This window comes from Periplaneta americana, chromosome 16 (assembly GCF_040183065.1).
Source record: "Periplaneta americana isolate PAMFEO1 chromosome 16, P.americana_PAMFEO1_priV1, whole genome shotgun sequence".
NCBI lineage: Eukaryota > Metazoa > Arthropoda > Insecta > Blattodea > Blattidae > Periplaneta > Periplaneta americana.
In genome coordinates this window covers 95,419,629-95,439,862 of record NC_091132.1, presented here as the reverse complement: position 1 = coordinate 95,439,862, position 20,234 = coordinate 95,419,629, and the positions used below count along the sequence as shown (strand labels likewise).

At 33.4% G+C, this 20,234-nt stretch overlaps 1 long non-coding RNA gene across 1 annotated transcript in view; it reads right to left on the bottom strand.

Moving 5' to 3' along the window:
* The window catches only part of LOC138690959 (uncharacterized), a 1,057,789-nt gene that overhangs the window by 766,086 nt on the left and 271,469 nt on the right, over nt 1-20,234 (bottom strand). The window contains exon 2 of the long non-coding RNA XR_011329721.1: nt 4,616-4,702. This is a non-coding gene — a long non-coding RNA (uncharacterized lncRNA). The remainder of the gene's footprint in view (nt 1-4,615; nt 4,703-20,234) is intronic.

The following is a 20,234-nucleotide window of genomic DNA, read 5'->3' as shown; positions in this document are numbered from 1 at the left end:
AAATAAGTATATAAAATCACGTTGAGTAAACCATAAAACTAAATAAAACATTATTATCAACCAAAATTTACAACAAATGCTCAAAATGAGAACCATTCACAGCCAAACAATGTCTCAGTCTATGACGGAAAGAATCCATCTTCTTGCTCACAATTACATGACTGATCTCTTTCATCTTATATCTACGGTACAATGGGCTGTTTTTGTGATAGACTGAGACATTGTTGGCTGTGAATGGTTTTAATTTTGAGCATTTGTTGTAAAGTTTGGTTAGTAATAGTGATTTGTTTAGTTTTATTGCCGACTGACCATGATTTTACATAATTATTTTTCTCAAGTTTGTAGTCCACGAAACAAGTTTAAAAAATAGTTAAAAGCCATGAAACTAGTGAATGGGTAAAATTTCTACGCAACATTTAATGGAGATTCGGAATATGTAAATTTTAATATAATAATAATAATTTATTTATTTATTATTTATAACTTGGGAGGACACTTATAAACATGCCAATGTAGGTATAAATTTGATCAAAAACTGGCTTGATGCAAATTTGCTATCTCTTAATATAACTAAAACTACTTTGGTGCCATTTTCTTTAACAGTCTCTGGATTGAACAAATTGAAATCACTTTCTCATTTAAAATTAATAATCCACAACTCATTTTGTAAACTCTCTACAACCTGTAAATGCCCTTGCCTGAAAGAATCTGTAGATGTGAAATACCTGGGAATTATTGTTGATCAGCACTTGAAATGGGATAGACAAATCACCTTTTTATGTAACAGGATACGTAAAACAATTTACAAATTTGTAAGCTTTCGCCATTACTTGCCTACTCATGTATTACGTTTGGTTTATTTGGTTATAGTTGAATCTGTTATCCAATATGGTATAATTGGATGGGGAGGCATTACAAAAACTGCTCTTTTTCCTCTAATTATGTTGCAAAAACGTATAATCAAAATTTGTTTGAAAAGGCGACTGGATTATCCAACAAATTTGATCCATTCTGAATTGAATGTTTTTAGAATTGACCAAATTTATAAATACTCTTTAATGAAATTCTATCATAAAAATAGAACGAAATTTGTAGCTCAGCCACATGCTCATAATACGAGACGAAATGAAATTCTTAAATTAGTTGAACCTAAATATTTCACATCTGCTGCTTTACTACACAGTACAAATTATGGTCCACGGCTATATAATTCGATAATAAAATTTCATCCAGAATTGACTACTTTAAGCAATGAAATTTTCAGATCCAGAATTAAAAAATTTATATGACAGACTTCCCTGTATATATATTATGTACCATGTATTGTAAAACAAGTTTATTTCTATCCTAAGTGTATTTTTCTATTTTATCTTGGTTACTATATCAACATGACCTGCACTAATTATACTACTAATAATAATTTAATATTAATCCATCAATCTAAACATCGTCTCTTTTTTCACTCAGTTATTATTAGTATTATTATTTACTAATTTTATTACAATCTTTATGTGAGTTTTTTTCTTATATATTTTGTCTACAAAGTATGTATATCTATGTAACGGAACTGTCCCCGAACACGAGCTTTGCTCTTTCGGGGTATTTTAATGTAACGTTTTTATGTATATGTCATTATTAAATAAATAAATCAATTTAATCTGGCAGAGCTAAGGCCAGTAGGCCTTCTCTTCCGCCAAGCCAGACTCTAATTCTGATTGAATGTAGGCGCCATTTAAAAAATAAAGTATACTGTCACATCTTGTACGCCTGAATAACTGACTTTTTTGAATACTGGTATCATATTGTATGGTTTATCTCCAACAGCTTCTGTATAAAACATTTTTTGTGAAATTAAAATTTAAGAAGTTATGAGTAATATTCCATACTTTTTAGCCTTCTGTATATTTGTATGTCGTATGTATATTTGATCATCCTATTTACACACACTATACTTTACACTTTACAGTGTAAGTGACCTGAAAAATGAAATTCAACCACAATTTATGAACATTTAAATAATCTTTGTTGTCTATCCCCAGTCTGTGAAAATGTGAAAGGAACTGTCGCCGCTATGATCTTAATAATAATAATAATAATAATAATGATAATAATAATAATAATAATAAATTTTAATAATCATCAAAATAATTATCATTATGAACATGCTTGTCATTTATTTTGACATACTATAAGGAGATATTGCCTTACTGTTCTATGTATGATGTATAGTTTAAAATCTTTCCTTCATACACCATTTTGTGAAATACCGCTACGATGTGTACAATTAAGCCTAATTATTATATGGTAAAGTAGTGTATAATTGACTTAATGGCATCAGTTATAAAATCTAAATAAATTAGTTCTAATTTCTTTCGTGGACTTCATCGAAAGCTTATTTTAACCGAAATATATTTTTTTATTTCCTTCCGAACGTTGTTCAACAGTGATATCTGTGTGATCTCACAACGTTCTATTATTTGGTCGACCTCTACCAGTACAACTCGAAACGTTGGTCTACAAAGAGATCTACCCGTAAAGAAAGGTGAGGATAGGAACAGCTGGCCGAATATTTGACCCAGGGAACAATTACTTCAAATGCTATAAGACTTCTAGTTTTATTTTTGTTCTGTATAAGCTACAATAAGAATTTGTTCACCTCCTAAAAATCCATTGCCCTCGACAGAGTTTAAACCCACTAACTTCGAATATGAGTCATGGTAAACATTACGTCACTGATGACTAGTTCACGCATCACGGACACACAAGGAGCAAAGATTAAGCCTAAAGGCTCGATCCGATACACATGGAAGTTGAAATTGTTGTCCATATTTTTTTCGGGCGTCCGATGTCTGTTCTACCTCTAGCTCTATAATAATTCATTAGAAGTCTTGGGGCTTGATCTTCTTCCATTCTTTCCAGTTATGTTAGTATAGCCTGATTCTATCTATTAGCTTAAAAATGTTTAACTCGTTTCTGGTCTTCACTCTTTTTCTCTTGTCTAATAAGATATGTTCTGCAATATTTATCAAAAATCTAATTCCCACAGCTTCCAGCCTCTGTTCTTGTTTCTTACTTAGTAAGTGTTCAACATTCTGAACCACACATAAGGGCGGGTATCGCAATCACTTTGTAAAATTTAATTTTAGTAACTTTTCGGGCATTTTTATTGTCTCTTTATAGTGTCGCACACCTGGTTGAAACTTATGTGCCACCAATTAAATTTGGAGTATAACAATCAATCGTTAATACAATATGGTATAATAAATTGGGGTGTAGTAGCATCATCTGTACTTAATCCATTAATTTTATTTCACAGAAGATTAATAAAAATTTGCCTAACGAAAAATATGAATTACCCACAAATTTAATTTATACAGATTTTAAAGTAGTAACTATTGAAGAAATTTATAAATATAATTTACTAACTTACTACCATAGAAATGAAAAAAAAACATAAATCTAATCGACATGAATATCGTACTCCAAGGCAAAAGTCTACTTTCCCATTAATTGAGTCTAAATGTCATGCAACTGCAGCTCTTAAACATGGTGCTAGTTTCGACCCAAGACTCTATAATAAAATTACAAACTATTTTCCAAATTTGAAATATTTTTTAAATTGAAGCTTTTAAAGAAGAAATTTTTAAAATTTATTCAGGGTATATAATGTTAACAAATGTGTGTATTTTTTTTTCCTTTTATTTCTGTCGACTATATTCATGTTTTTATTGTTTATCCCTGGCTTCTGTCTGATTGTCAATTTATATTAAATGTGTTCTTTTCTCTCTTTTTCTCTTTCTTCTTTTTTTGCTCTTGTGTGTTATTCATTGGTTTGAATTAAGTTACTTATTGTATTTAGTAAACTGTCCTTGTAAATTTTATGTTATATTATTGGCTCAATCCACACCGTACATGAGCCTGGCTCTTACGGTAGTGGCTAGAAACATTTTTGTTTTATAATTTTAATTTGTATTCACTAGCTAGTTAAATAAATTAAATTAATTAAATAAACGGTTGAACTCAGATTCCTGATTGACCTCTGACCATTTGTCTAAGAAAAGTAATTCCTCAAGGTGGCAGTAACTTATGGCATCAAATTCGTAGTGACAATTTTCTACCACTACAACCAAATTCACTTTGTAACAAGACAGATGAAGTCAATATCCTATGATAGGTACGGTACTTCTCTTATAACACGAGTCAGTCTAATTGTTACGATGTCAAAGACAGTTAAGTAATTTCATTTTGAGAGACTGTAATTACTAGGACTCGTTTTTTGAGCTGTCATTTGTACGTTCTCATCTAAATAGACAAAAATTTAAAGCACAAAATCAAATATCTTTAAGATATAAATGGGTAGAAATAGAACATAAAATTGACCACAACGTTATCATTGTTATTGTATTACACCAGGGATGTCAAAGCGCCTGCACTACTTGTTCTCAAGAACCCGTACAAAATTTCCTTAAGAGCGATGATTGTACTGCATCTTGCTAAAAAGTGGCCTTGTTGGATTTGTGTTGCTTGCAGTATGAGCACGCACTGCGGGCGCTTTGACATCCCTGACGCTTGTAAAATGAATCGAATTATATCGTTCACAACGGGCAGGACTAACCTTGGCTTCGGGTTGCTGGGATGTGTAATTCCGGTGATTGTTCTCACGTTCGAAATTGACCGACTATCATCAAACCGCTTTTGGAAACTGTGAAAGAGACACGTGAACATATATGTTACATTTTCGTAAACTAGTGGACAGGTATGACTATTAATTTGTGGCATGCAAGAATTTGTGTGTTTTATGACAAATTTGTAGCTTGATACTGGATAGCCCAGTTGTGGGAGTGGCGTCTGGCAGGCACTTTCACAATTTCAAACGTAGCAGTTATCCCATTATGATTGTACGTTGTTGCCCCTCTATTTGAAAGAGATTGTAGCTGCACTGTATTAATATAAAATTCTCCCAGAAAGCCAAAAGGAAAATTTCAATGGCAACGGAAGCTTTTAATAGAAAAATAAGAATCTTCTGCAGGCTTTTGGAAAAAGAACTAAGGAAGAGACTAGAGAAGTACTTTTGTGTGGAGTATGGCATTTATGTGGAAGAACTTGGACATTACGACCAAGTGAAGATAAAGGACTGGAAGAATTTGAAATGTGGATATGGAGAAGAATGAAGTTTGTGAAATGGACAGAGAAAATAAGAAAGGAAGCTGTGCTAAAAAGAGTGGGTGAAGAAATAATAATGCTGAAAATGATCAGGAAGAGAAAAATAAATTGGCTGGGTCAATGGCTAAGAAGAAACTGCCTAATGAAGGATGTACTGGAAGGAATGGTGAACTGGAGAAAAGTTCGAAGTAGAAGAAGATAATTAGCAGGCTTACGATCCGAGACAACTTAAGAATGAAGTGAAGTACAGTGCAACGGAGTACAGATGGAGTGAGGTGGCGCGTTGAGTTTTGTTTACCTGTGTGTTAGTGTACAATCCGGTTCGTGATCAGAGGTACAGTATTCTTCCGTCTCTCCCTACGAAACGAACTCAGGCCATCACAGTGCATTTTCAATTCCAGTGAACAGTTTTTTCGGACTAGTAGCAAGTATGTACTGTATATGGTTGTTAATTGTAACGCTAACGCCTTCAACGTCGCCGAGGGACATAAAAACTTGAGGTATGTATCCTACTTCATTTTTCACCTTCACTAGATTTTACTATTAACAATAGAATATAACGCAGCACATTGTCGTTGTTTACATTCACAGAATGTCTGTATATCATGTTCAAGGAACTCTATAGTCAAGTTGTGCGTACATTGGTTGCTAAATGTGTCCTGGATCCTAAGCCTGATAATCACATAACAGACATTAAGAAATATGGATCATATGAGGAGACTAAGAGGAAGACGGACTAGAGTGAAGATTGTAGAACGCTGATTTGTAGTGAAAGACCTGAAATTGTAATATACATACAGGATGTAAGGGGTATAAGTGCCATTATTTTAACTGATGATTATTCATGTCATAAGGAAGAAAAAATGTCCTTACAATTTTTTTTCTAATTGCATTATTTAACTAATTATTGAAGTTTACAATATTAGACGTTTTACAACGTTGTGGATGGAGAGGAGGGGGTTTAGAAGTATACAGTAGCCTACAGCTCAAGTGGGGCGGAGGGGGTACACAGCGCCGCTCAAGCGGGTACAGACATACCAGTACAAAACAGATTCTCTGTTCTAATGCAGGAACGGACCATGAAAATACTGTTGTTTACATAAAACGAGCAGCAAATATAAACTTTCAATCTCATTAATAGAACATTATGATAAATTTACATTTTATGTAACAATATTGCTCCATTTTTAATTGTAGGTCTAAAAATAAACAATAATGCTTTTCTGTACAAAATCACTCTCTCCCGCTTCCGTAAAGCAGTATCATTTTTAAACAAATTTCTGGTTGTGTGATTTTCGAAACGGGGTAAGAGACTTCTACTTTCTAGTAATCGTTGAGAAACTCCTACAAAAATTCGCCTTCTTTGAGGAAAACGTTGACGGTACATCTTTCTTGCCTCACTTGAATTATGACGACTTTCTACATAAATTAATAACATATGATATTCCTAAACGCCACCGACGTAACTTAGGCGGCTAAGGCGCTTGCCTGCCGATCCGGAGTTTCGATCGGGCGCGAGTTCGATTCCCGCTTGGGCTGAGTTTTTTCCGAGGTTTTCCCCAACTATAAGGCAAATGTTAGGTAAAATATGGCGAATCCTCGGCCTCATCTCGCCAAATATCCCGCTATCATCAGTTCCATCGACGCTAAATGAGCTCGTAGTTGAAACAGCGTCGTTAAATAACCAAGTAAAATAAAACAAAAAATATTCCTAAACTGTGAATGACAGTGTAAGTTGTTTATCGACTACCCTGTACTGAACTACCATCCGCTCGACAGTAGAGCTATGGACAGGGAGCTTGAACTCAGCTGATTCGTACTTACGTCTGTGCAGAGTACAGCCTGCTGAACGTTGCCACGTATCTCATGCCAGAATATTAACAAATTTAAGCATGCATTTTTATTTAAATTCACGAAAACGTAATAGAACACACAAATATTTATTTAAACTTCTATTAACTCTTTGCTAGATATATCTACTGCTGTAATTGTTTTCGTAATTTTAGTAACGATATAAGCAGTACAACGCAAATAAAATCAGGAAGGAATTTTTTTTCTGGGAAAACTATCCAGTTTTGACCCTATGTTGTATGGACATTTTTTTTATCCCGTACACTGACCCCGGCAACTTGAAAAGGACGCCACTTATACCCCTTACACCCTGTATATGTATATATACAGAATTTTCACATATTTAAATGAAGTATATATATGTACTATGCGACCAAGTTCATCGAACATAAGAAAAATTTTCGCATTAGCCGCAGCAGTGAACAAAGCACGTAGATCAAATAGAGATTCGCATAGCTAATATCTTGCATGTTCAGGCATACTTCTTTCTTATGCATGTTTTAGGCTAATAGGGTAGGTACATATCTGGCCTGAAAAAATTTAGTGAAAATAATTTTTTTTTTTTTTATCTCAGCTACTATAAAAGCTAAATGAACAAAACTTTCCAAGCTTAACATACATACATTACACTTCATGAAACACTGTTCAGAATAATAAAATATATAGATAATTACCTTTAAAAATAATATCAAAACTAATAATAACAAAACTTAATCTTTACCTATAAACTTTTCATGCTCGATATATATACATTACACTTTATAAAACAATGTTCAGAATATTAAAATATAGAGATGCCTGTAAAAATAATTCAAATTTGCATATTTTTTTATAACCGTAAAGCATTTACATAATAAAATCTACAATTAATTAACATATCTGTATGATTCTTTCACAGAAATATTCTAAAGACTACATCAACAACATAGTCTAGGATATTTTACCTATTCCTTCAGGAAATATTTTTTTCTTAATATAAATATTTAGAATATTTAATATTGAGGGTAGCGATTAAGAAAAAAAAATATTTATTGAATAGGTAGAAAATTCTAAACTATGTTGTTAATGTAGGTCTTTAAAACATTCCAGTAAAAGAATCTTGCAGATATGTAATTCCTTTAACTATCTATGTATAAAAATCGCTCCTGCTGCTATTGGGAAGACTGAATCCACGATTTGTAAAATAAGAGACAAAACGTGCAAATATTTACTACGAAAAAAGAAACGTAAAATGTGATTATTTCAGATGTTGGAGTTTATATTACAGAAGTTAAGATCTTGATGCTCTACTTTTATTCAAGGTCAGTAAAGTTGATATAATCTGTGAGTCTTTCATAAACAACGCTATGAAAGATTTGAGAACTCTCAGAACTTTCATACAACAGAAATTCTAAATCTGTCTTCCCTGTCTCTACATGAATTAAAGCTGCCAACTTGTAAGCGAACAACTTTATAATTCAATTTATAAACTTAGATTTTGCATAATTGTATACAATATTACCATAGTTATTCTTGCTACTTTTTATCATTTCCGTTAATATTGTTGTGTTCTTATTAGAGACCGTTCTGGTCCAAGACGTTCGGAGACAAGGTTAGTTGTTCATGGACATGAAGTCATGTTTAGAGTGTGGCACATACTATCGGAGAACACTTGCATCTTGTTTGTGCTGCATTTGATATTCTATTCATGATTCAAAACTAAACCCCATAGACTGCTTACAATGCATTCTAGTGATAAAGATTGATGCTACGATAATATGTCCTGCAATCTGAATTACTTTTCATCTATTTAAACGATTTATGCTTATTAGGAGAATTAAGACCATAAGACCTTCTATTCCACTCAACCATTATAAACATACATAGCCACTATAAACAATACAAGACAATTGAATAATAATAATAATAATAATAATAATAAGACAAAGTATATGATTATGTCTCGTGACCAGAATATTGTACGAAATGGGAATATAAAAATTGGAGATTCATCCTTCGAAGGGATGGAAAAATTCAAATATCTTGGAGCAACAGTAACAAATATAAATGACACTCGGGAGGAAATTAAACGCAGAATAAATATGGGAAATGCGTGTTATTATTCGGTTGAGAAGCTTTTATCATCTAGTCTGCTGTCAAAAAATCTAAAAGTTAGAATTTATAAAACAGTTATATTACCGGTTGTTCTGTTGGTTGTGAAACTTGGATTCTCACTCTGAGAGAGGAACATAAGTTAAGGGTGTTTGAGAATAAGGTGCTTAGGAAAATATTTGGGGCTAAGAGGGATGAAGTTACAGGAGAATGGAGAAAGTTACACAACGCAGAACTGCACGCATTGTATTCTTCACCCGACATAATTAGGAACATTAAATCAAGACGTTTGCGATGGGCAGGGCATGTAGCACGTATGGGCGAATCCAGGAATGCATATAGAGTGTTAGTTGGGAGACCGGAGGGAAAAAGACCTTTAGGGAGGCCGAGACGTAGATGGGAGGATAATATTAAAATGGATTTGAGGGAGGTGGGATATGATGATAGGGACTGGATTAATCTTGCACAGAATAGGGACCGATGGCGGGCTTATGTGAGGGCGGCAATGAACCTTCGGATTCCTTAAAAGTCATTTGTAAGTGAGTAATAATAATAATAATAATAATAATAATAATAATAATATAATAATGTTTGATCAATGTAGGACTACATTCTTTATGATAGTATAAATAGTAAAAATAGCATATTTTAATTTACATAGTGTAAATAAAATAAATTGTAAATATTAGTGCAACTGTTAAAGTTGTACATGTTCTAAACCTGCTTTTTCAGGTATAGGTCCCTATAAAGCTATACCTGAAAAACCAGATTTATATAATACAAGTTACTGTTTCGATAACAGATAACCACAAATTTAAGTCACACAGTAAGTGTGTACTCAATGCTGGGCTCTGGCGTCCTGCCAACCACTTGAGGTATGTGGATATAAGGGGAAAATTGAGCCGGAGTCTGATATAATTCCTGGGTAGCCCAGTCGATAGAGCGTTGGCGCGCTCAATCAAAGGTCCCGAGTTCGATACTCGGTCCTCAAACAATTTTTCCCTTGAAAAAATGTTCCATGTTTTGTTCTCTGTAATTTTACCAACAAGAGTCGCGTGAGCAGACAGAAGCACTTCGCTTGCTAGATTCACGCGGGTCGTCCGCTACTGAAAAATCTGCAGTACTACTTAATCTTGTGGCCTCCTGGGACACAGTACTTACCTAATTATTATTGTACTTACTATATAAATAAATACAGTAAATAAATGAATAAATAAATTACAAGTCAACTGTTATCTTTGCTGAACGTGGTTGTTCATAATCTCAACAAATACTGGACAATATCAAGGAGTGGGAATTTTTGGTCGTATGGTTAACATAGCCCAAGGCTTTAGTTTAAGGTAACAGGTAACAACACGATATGGAAAACACTTTTATTCCTACATAAGTAAGGTAACCTACATTTCTTTTAAGTTCCACGCAGACGTAGACCTTTATCTATTTGGTCAACTGATAATGGAATCAATACCCTGTTATCTGTCTGCTTTAGAATTCTAAATACATTAGGATGTTCAGAAATGAGCTTCTACTTTGTCCCAATCTTTTGTTTGTTTCTCGCAGTCAATGTGATAACTGTCAGGGTCATAAGAACCGAATCAAACAAACTATAGGAAACCAACTACTTGCTTCCTTCAGACACAATTCCACTGAGCTATGATTTAATTCTGTGGCCAGATCTCCAGGCAGGCAATTTCAAGGGATTCGTAGAAATCAACATCAACATAACTTCTCCCGGAGACTTCCTTCTAAATGTCCAGAAAACTATGTTCTTATTTGCCGATGGATTGTCCAAGGAAGTAGCTTTGGACACGCCAATTCACTATCCACCAAACGAGTTCTGGGTGATTCGTACCCGGGATGTCTTGCAAGTGGGTCGCTACATCATCTTCACGGTCTTCAATGGAGAACTCACAAGAGGAAACGTTGGGTTATAGGCCTACAGCACCACTTACAGGAATGAACACGGCGAATATAGGTAAGTCGTCATAAACAACAATAATAGCTACCACTTTGGCCAGTTATGCCTCCAGGCAATAGCCTATTGGTCTTCCCAAGTTCTATAAATGTCCGGTCTTCTTCGTTCTTTTAGTTGGCGTTCTTGAAGTAATTTCGGCAGTGTGTAATGCACTAGTGACAGGTATTCTCTCCAATTATTATTACAGTAGAATATTTCTTTATTTCTTATGACTAGACTTCCAAGTTGAGATCTCAGTCGGAAAGGTAGAAGTTAACTGATAGCGGAGTATTGGGCGGAATAGACTAGGGCTTGTTTACTTTTGCCATCTATCGTATCTATCTTTTGCGCTGTCTGTCTAGGTCTGGTTGGAGGTTTCGTACGTAATAACACTGAAACTGAGAGAGTTCGGAGAACGTGAAGTCATTGCGACGTCGAAAACGAAATTTAATTGGAACAAATTTTTTAATGCACGGTATTAACTTTATTCCACGACGGAAAACAAAATCCTTACAAGAAGATTTATATACATACTTTATTTTTTCGAAGAGACAAAATGCGTCACAATTGCAGAAAAAAAAATACAGCTTTAATTATGGATAAAAATTTATAATGACATGATTTCGAAGCATTTGTAACTGTAATATTTAACTTCAAATTAAAAATAAAAGAAATATGTAGAATACTACTTACTTACTGGCTTTTAAGGAACCCGGAGGTTCATTGCCGCCCTCACATAAGCCCGCCATTGGTCCCCATCCTGAGTAAGATTAATCCAGTCTCTATCATCATATTCCATCTCCCTCAAATCCATTTTAATATTATCTTCCCATCTACGTCTCGGCATCCCCAAAGGTCTTTCTCCCTCCGGCCTCCCAACTAACACTCTATATGAAATATGTAGAATACGATATTTAAATTATATCATATTTTCACTGAAATTAATTATCTTGTGGTTTGATATTTCATTTTAATTAATTTCATTATCACTTTACTCTTTTATTATCAAGTTAAGCTGGAAAACTTTCATTTCGACTTCTTACTAAGAATAAATTCTTACTAAATATAATACTCTAGTTATTTTCATTTTCAGTATAATATTACCTTCCTTTCTTGGAAATAGGCTAATATATCGGTATTAAGCTACTTTATGCACAATTTTCCCCCTCCCCGAACACGAGTTTTACTCATAAGGATGTTAGATTTTTATTAAATGGAACATAATGCTATCTAAAAGTTATTCCTTCAATATTAATCTTATTATTATTATTATTTCTTTAATATTAATTTTATCATTTTAAGATACGTTTTTTTCTTAACCCATTAAGAGCAAATACTGAGTAATTTTCGGCGCTTCCCTGGGCTCATTTCGCTGGCATTATCACCTTCATCTAATTTAGTCGCTACATTATCATCACAGTTGTTAAAGCATCGTAAAATAATCCAATTAAAACCAAGGCAATTTTATTTCTGTGACTTATACTTTATAGTTACTGCATCTATGTCGCTTCTTTTCCTTATACTGTAATTTACGTACATTTTCAAATCAATGTTCTGATATTCTGACAGTTAATTATTATACTATTACTATTACTGCCACTACCACTACTACTATAAAGTACCTTTGTAAATAATCTTGCTCTATGTAAGCCTCCTGTTTACAGACCTAAGAAAAATGTTATTTTTCTATAAATGAGAAACGAAAATAATCCAATCCAACATAATACAGTATTTACGTTTGCCCTTCAAGCGAAGGTTTATTTTATTTCCCTTGTTGGACTTATATTACGTATTACAACGGCTTCATTCATCTGACATATTATGTGTATGAGGGCAGAGGACTACCTTGCCAGTTGCTTTGTAATCACTAAGGCTGGGTTTTTAGGATCTAAAATCTCCAAAATATGCAGTATAAAATATGCACTTATAACCTAAAAATGTGAACTATAACATAAAAAATATGACCTAACAATATTATAATTACAATTAGGTAATAATTTCAGTTGTAAAATAAATTAGTAAATCAGTTTATGGCAATGAATTATTTATTTAAGAATAAAATGCACATGAGAAGCAAGCTAAAGTATGGAATTTGATATTGTAGTATGCTTTTTATTTTATTAAAATTATTAGTAGTTGGCGTATGCTATGATTTTTTCACATGTTTCTTTTAGTTCAGTTTATGAGTCCTGAGTTGCAAAGTACAATGAATTCCCTTATGCAAATTTTCAAAAAAAAAAGATTTCCTATTGTCAGCCAAAAAAGCCTTGTACTTCGAAAAATTTCTTTCTACTTCAGCTGACACAAGAGAAGCATATTTAAAATGGGCAATATCATTTGAATCTAATTCTGAGCCATTAAGAGAAAAATTTTCACCCGACAAAATCACTGAAATGGAACACAATGTACGATACCCTTTGTTTTTTTTCTAACTCCTTTTCCATTTTCTTTGACACTTCTTGCTGCACTTTACCACAAACACCATCAAAGTTATTTACAGTCTTTTTCATTAGTTCTATCTGCTTCACTAATGGCACTTCTGATTGCTCCAAAGCGGTTATAGTAGCAAGAAGAAACCCAAAATTGGATTTGATATATGAAAGTTGGCCTGAAATGTCGGAATTAGACATTAATTCTTGGGCTAGTCTAATTAAAGCGACTTTCCTGCTGTCAAACGAATCAATGATGTTTTTCACAACCTTAAAGTTCTGGCAATAATAGTTGCCGGCATCAATCCAGGACATCCATCTTGTCAAAATGAGGGAAGGCAGCAAGAAAATTTCAGGAGCTACCAACTTAAATGCTGCAACACGTGAAGGGGCTGATACACCCAATTACTCTAATTTATCAACCTCACTCAATTGATTACAAATCTCTTCTGCAACTCTGTGTAAGTAGTGAGCCAAACAAGTCATATGCACCATTTTACTATATAATGCTTTGAGTGAATCTGCAGCTTTCACGATATAAGGCCCAGCATCCGTTACAAAGAGCAGTACATTGTCATGCTGAACGTCTTCGGGCCATATGACACCCATGGACCTGTCGAAGAATTTACTAATGGTGGAAAAATTGTTTTTTTTTTCTAAATGTTTACAGTTTATTGGACAATTTTCACTGGACCATCTTCTTCCAAAGTTCCCACAATAACATTTGCAATGTATCTTCCCATTGAGTCTGTGGTTTCATCAATTGAATCCCATATTTTTTATTTGCAACCCGTTATCTAATCTGTTGCATAGTTTTTTTCGTAGCTAAGGCTGATGTAGTCTTTTCTTATCATGGAAGGAATGGGAAGAGATTTGCCTTTGTGTTTTTCTAAGAATTCACGAAGTTTTGGATGATCCAGTTTACTTAGGGGAATGTCAGCACAAACAAAGGCTGTATGAAGTTCTTCACAGAATGGTGAATAAGATTGGCGGGATTCCCCTAGGAGCATTTGCTGTAGTGTTTTTCCATTTTCAATTCGTTGTACACCACGTTTATGTTTTTCTGTTCTCACATGCTGCTCAACGTTAAATGTTTCCTCTGCGGTTACTCTTACATCGCACAGTTTACAATACAGTATATTCCCATCACTCGAAAATACTTTCTCGCAATATCGAGACACTAACTGTTTTAATTTTACTTGAATATTTTGCTTCGCTTTTGGCATTTTTTCCTGAACTATACTACACACACTTCCGACTTCAACAAGATGAGACCCTTGTCTGCAGTCCGGTACCCAGATTATAAAGACAGGCTCCAGTAGCTATCTGCTGTCGCGAAACAATAGGCCTACACAAATATTTGTTCACTGGTACGTAAGGGTAAAGTCCATATTGTGAATTTAAACGAAATAGGGGAAGAATGTACATTGTACCATTTTCCAGAAACAAAATGCGATATGTATTCTGAGAAATTTAACATTTTAAATGAACATTGAAGAAAGGAATTGTATGAGAAAAGTTTTTTACTTCTTGAAAGAGTGAAAATATTCCGAATATGACCATTAAATTACTAAAATATGCTCTATCACATAGAAATGGTCAAATATGCATAAATAAATCTATTAGTATTTTTCATAATATATTTAAAGAACATATCAGCCTTACCAAAAAATATAGATAGACAGACAGACAAGTGCATTTATTGATGCATAATAAATTGTGCAAACTCATGTACACAAGATCCTTCGCACGAGCCCGTACGGCCATTCGTGCTATAACTATGCACAGTTTGAATCTTCAAAACAAAAATAATACTACTAATAAGAAAATAGTGAACAACAGTTATTATTATTACTACCGTTATCATTAATTATCACCATTACAACTAATCTAACTTCAAACCAAATTTCACAAAAAATAATAAAAATAAAATAAATGTAAGATATGGGGGAAAAAAACACAGTGAAAAACACACACACACACACACACACATATATATATATATATATATATATATATATATATATATATATACACATATATATATAAACAATTCAATTCCTTATTGAAACTGCACGAAATAATCCAATTAATAAAGGTAATACATAAAAAACATACACACGCAATAAAATACAAATAGAAAAAAAGACACAATAAATACAAAAAGAACATTATCCCCTAATTACCTCATGTGCTACATCATAAAATACCTAGCCCTAGTAATCACTGTTCTATCCTGTGTGCATATAACTTAAGAGATAATGTGCCTCAACTTTGAAGTCTGATTATGACACCAGGGAGGCTTTCAATATTTAATTATTTCCTTATACGTATCTTAGTGTTCTTTGTACTATTTTTCAGTTATAGCAATTCCTTTAAGCGTTATTTGAAACCCATAGTTCGCAAGATAATACAGTGAGAATAGTTATATAACCTCATTAAATGTAAAGTTTCTGAGTACTTTATTTATTAGTGTTCCAGAAATGTTCATAAAACATTTCATTCGATAAAAAATTTTGTATTCTGTTTATAGACCTCACAACGCATGTAACTGAAAGTACTCGTTTGCTCAATTACAGTCACCTTTTATTATTTTTTCTAACAAGTTTAGCATTACGACATGCCAATATCCTTTCTTTTACAGATAATATATGTTGACAATGAAGTATATTATGATAGCTTAAGAATGATGTAAGATTTATAAGGTCAATGTGATTAAGCAACAAGTAACACCATCAGAGCAGCAAGAAAAGAGGAACGAATCTTTTAAATTTGTTACAAGCTATTCTTAGTCAGCCATGAAGAATAGCGCTTCGTAACGGATCCTACATATAGGTTTCCCTTTATTTGCTTTCGTGGTGACGAAACCCAGACATACCAGCTCCGAAACTTTGAATTTTTTTTTTTTTAATCTATGACAAGAAAAATCCAAAATCACCTACCATATTTCGTAGTTCGTTTATAAATACGTTCACATGAAAACATTAACAATTTTCAGCTTGTTGAGTTTAAAAATGGTCTCTTGGAGTACATAATATAGAGATCTATGAATATTATTAATCATAATTGAACTCAATGCACAGCTACTTGGATTAAAGTCATTCGGTGTTATTTTTTCCTTTAAATTCATCTTCTTCCTTTCGCGCAAAGTTGTTTAGAGCATCATAGAGTTGGATGTAACCACAGTTCATAACATTAAGAGATACAAATTCTTCACATATACAAAACACTGGAAATAAAAGAATAGGAATACGACGTTGATGAGTAACAGGATGGTCTCGGCCAGTCAACATTCGAATTTATGTTTTCAAATTCGATTTCTACAAATAAAAAAAAAAAATAAAAAAAAATACACTTGCTCTTTTCATCTACGTTACACCAACGCGCTAAACAATATAAGATGGTCCATATCCTTCAGAGCTATTTGCTTTCCTTTCTCTTTCTTCTCGCTAGATATGGGGTGATAACATGAGAAATGAGAGTCATACAAAACCACAACATCCTCTTCCTTGTCTGCTCCTTGTTCTTCTGGTATTTCATTTCTTCCCATTGTTCTCCTAGTATTCCCCTTGTCCCCCATGTCGTCGTTTTGTTCTCCTTGTTTTCCCCTTATTCTCTTTTCCTTTGCTCTCATTTGTCTTCCCCTGGTTCTTTTTGTTCTCCTTGCATTTTACTTGCCCTCCTTGTCTTCCTTTTCCCTTTGCATTCTCCTTATTCTTCTTATAGCCCTCTTACTCTCCTTTTCGTGTACTTATTCTCATTGTCTCCCCTTGTTCTACTTGAATTTGAGGACATTGTGTTTAACGATTATGATGGTTACGATTTTGATAATGAAAATAACAATAATAACGCATTATTATATTAAATAAAGAGTAACGATTTTGCATTCAGTCAAACTCAATTTGTTCTCTGTTTGTGAGGACAAATATTACCATATAAGAGTATATGGATGTTAATATTATGAGTAATATCTCGAAACTCGTCGAATGAAAGTTTTGATCAGATAATTTAGCTTGATGGATTGAATTTTGAACTAATATTTTGTTACGATACAGAAAAATACACACGAATGACCATGAAGGAGATAGTGGAAAACTGACATTTGTTTGTAAATAGAATTGTAGTTCCATTATATTTTATTGATTGAACTTCGTATTATGTGTGGCTTTGATGCACTTTTGACATCTGCCTTCGACGTTTATCAGTCTGAACAGTGAATGGGTTCATAATAAAAGTCTAATCTATTTATTCATCTCACATCATGAGTCTCTCCTCTGGTCATTATAGGCTAAAGACGAATTTAAAGATACAAAAATAAAGGCTGCATTTTTTTCTATTGTCACAAATATTTGTCCCAGGAAAGTATGCGCTTCAGATATTAGGGATACATTTTTCCATTTCTTAGCCTATTTTATATTAATCTTCTGTATGCTATAGTGCATTGATCTGAAAATTTACTTTTCAAGTCATATAGATGTAATCAATCTCAGAAGTTTTTTTAATTGGTTATTTTACGACGCTTTTTCAACTGCTATGGTTTATAACGTCTGAATGAGATGAAGGTGACAATACCAGCGAAATGAGTCCAATTTCCAACGCCGAAAGTTGCCTATCATTTGCTCTTGTTGGATTGAGTGAAGACTCCTGAAAAAATTTCAGGTAACTTGTCTCAACCAGGATTTGAACCTGAATTCGCTCGTTCCACGGTCAGGCATGCTAACAGTTCCTCCCCAGCGGTGGACTGCCAGACGTTAACTCATGAAGTTCGCACAGGTACTGTATATTTCACATTATTTTCTTTAATAAAATTAGTATGTAGCACACATAAGCATAATACAGTATATGTAGGCTGTACAGTACCACAATAAATTAACCATTAGATACAATACAGGCCTACATGATGAGAGTTTTGGTACATGACAATGGACTACATGTTGGGACGAATTCAGAACCTAAAAGTTTTTTTTTTTTAATTAATAAAATTTTGAACTCGAAATAGCAAATTATAGTTCTTTGGGTATCAGCAACAATATACTTACCTTTAAAGAGAATGCTCAAATTGAGCTTCTTAAAGCTTAGGCATTGATGCAAGCTCTGTAACGCCTGTCTCAGATCTTAGTGTAAGTTAAAATTTTTATGTGTCGAATTCGTCAAAGCCTTCTTCAATATGTTGCTGGACCAATTGAACATACTACATTGATATTGAGTATACAACGTACTTAAGACAGCCTCACATGTAAAAATCATGTGGGCTTAGGTGCTTGGAGATTATAGGCCCGAGCATAGGGTCCGCTGTTGAAAGTTATAAAACAAAATTGTACAGTTGGATAATTAAAAACCCACTTCACTCAATAAATGAGTTCTTTGAAATTGACATACATTTTTAAACAATGCAGTTTTAAATGTTATGGTTGTTGTTTCTTAATTTTTTTAATAATGAGATTTTAAATGAAACCTACTGGTAAATCAATTTACATTTAAATTTTAATGCATTAATGAACAGAGCAAATTGCACTACCTTATGTTGCATTTTTTAAGTTTATTATTAGCCTCTGTTTGTAGTATTCTTAATTAGTTATTAAACATATGACAATTAGTATTTGATACTGTCTTTCATCTAGTAAATATAGTACTTTTAACTTTATATTATGTAATTTGAAAAAAAATATATCAAATTGTTTTTATAATTAAATTTTTATTTTGTATATCTATGAAATGTATTGCAGTAACATTGTAACATTTGACAATGTCTATAGTGAAGTTTTTCATTCAATGACAATAAAGATTATTATTATTATTATTATTATTATTATTATTATTATTATTATTATTATTATTATTAATCCATTATCTAGAGAATAAATTATCCAAGTTCTAACTGTATTTAAAAAACTAAGAGCACCATCGTGCAAGCTATTAGGTTAAGTACATTTTAAAATTCTTTCTCTTCAAAAGTATGTTAATTTCCTTCAATGCAACGATGAAGAACGGAGTGAGAAAAGTGACCCACAGGCTTGGAACTCGTATAAATTTTTCTTCTTAGCCTCAAATTCGTTTGCGAGGACGCGCTTTCGCATATTTTTAATACTGTTTCTCCCCCTTTTGTCATTGTAATTGCCATCGTGCAAGCCATAGATGTTGTAGGTGTATTAGCGAGCCGAATTTGTACTCCAAAGTTTCGCTCAAGAAGTAATTCCATTCCCGCTTGGCTTAGGATTTTACCAGCACTACTAGATACAGTAGTGGTGGTGGTGGTGGTGGTGGTGGTGTTGGTGGTGGTGGTGGTGGTGGTGGTGGTGGTGGTGGAGGTGGTTGGAGTGGGAATAGTAGGAGTTGGAGTCCTGCAAAACCGGTTATGAATAATTTAAATTGTACAACGATACTGAGCGCCTAGAGGTGTAGGCAGTATGGAAAGCTTTTCCACCACGCGAACTGCCTTATTATTCGGTTTACCGAAGGCTCGATTTGTTTCGCTCTCTTTGTGGAAGGACGGCTGCGGCTTTGGATATAAAAGGCAGATCACGTCATTGAGCCACCCAGACATTACAATTACCTATCTTCAAGAGCAACAACTTACAGAGTAAAACTACATCCATCAGGAACCTGAAAGGACTTTTTTTCTTTAAAAATTATATTCTTTCTTAAAATTGACATTCTATCTTCTTAGAAATGACTTCTTAATAAAATAATAATGCATCCGTATTTACAGTAATTAAAAAACATTATATTAATAACAACTGCTTTTT